The following is a 977-nucleotide window of genomic DNA, read 5'->3' on the forward strand; positions in this document are numbered from 1 at the left end:
CAGGCGCCGGGCTGAGAAACCCCCCCCCCCGCTCCGAGTGCAAAAGTTTTTGTGCACCGGGCCTCTAGTAGGTTATATATGTTTCAGGTATACAAGTATATATGACATCATCGGTATATTGCAGTGCATTCTCACCACACAAAACCTTGCCTCCTTCCATCACCATATATTGACCCTTTTACTTTCTTCAACCTTTCACCACCCCCATTTTCTCTAGTTGTCACCATACTGTTGTCTGTGTCTATGAGTTTGTCTGATTGTTTGCTTTGTTCACTGGTTGACTTCTATTTTATATCCCAAATATAAGTGAAATCATATAGTTCTTCTCTTTTTTCATTGGTCATTTTTGCTTAGCATGATACTCTTAAGATCCTGTTAACTGGATAATTTTGAATTAGATCCCCCCAGGGTCATGTCTGGTAGTTAACAGGCTCTTGGGCAGGCCAGGATGATGGGGACAACTGGTCCTTGAGTTCTTCATCATCAAGCAGGCTAGTTCAGGCCTCTTCATAAAGAAGTTGCAGGGTTCTGAAGACCAGAAGGAGACAGCAAGCCAAAGCACATCAGCACTTTTGGAGTCTACTTGCCTCATGCTTCTACTGCCCTATTGTCCAGAGCAAGTGACAGGGCCCACCCAGATGCAAGGAGTGGAGAAACAGATCAGCACCTTGTGGGAGGAGCTGCAGATCCACATCCCAATGAGGCATTGAAGTATGGTAGCAACCATCTCAGGTAGAAACTGTAGTTTAATTCTAACCCTGCTCTTTGGCTTAACAATAGAAAAGTTATTTTGATTTTCTGAATTGTATACATCATCCCATTCGATTGAATGACTATCCCATTGATTGTTATCTTACTGGTTTTAGAAAGCACATTCTTCTGTACCTGGGAAACAGGACAGCACAATTATCCTAAATTGTTTTAGTGGCCACAGATAATGCGTTCCAGTTGACTCAGTGGTCCCAAGACCAGGACAG

This window comes from Myotis brandtii, unplaced genomic scaffold, assembly GCF_000412655.1.
Source record: "Myotis brandtii unplaced genomic scaffold, ASM41265v1 scaffold224, whole genome shotgun sequence".
In the NCBI taxonomy this organism is placed as follows: domain Eukaryota; kingdom Metazoa; phylum Chordata; class Mammalia; order Chiroptera; family Vespertilionidae; genus Myotis; species Myotis brandtii.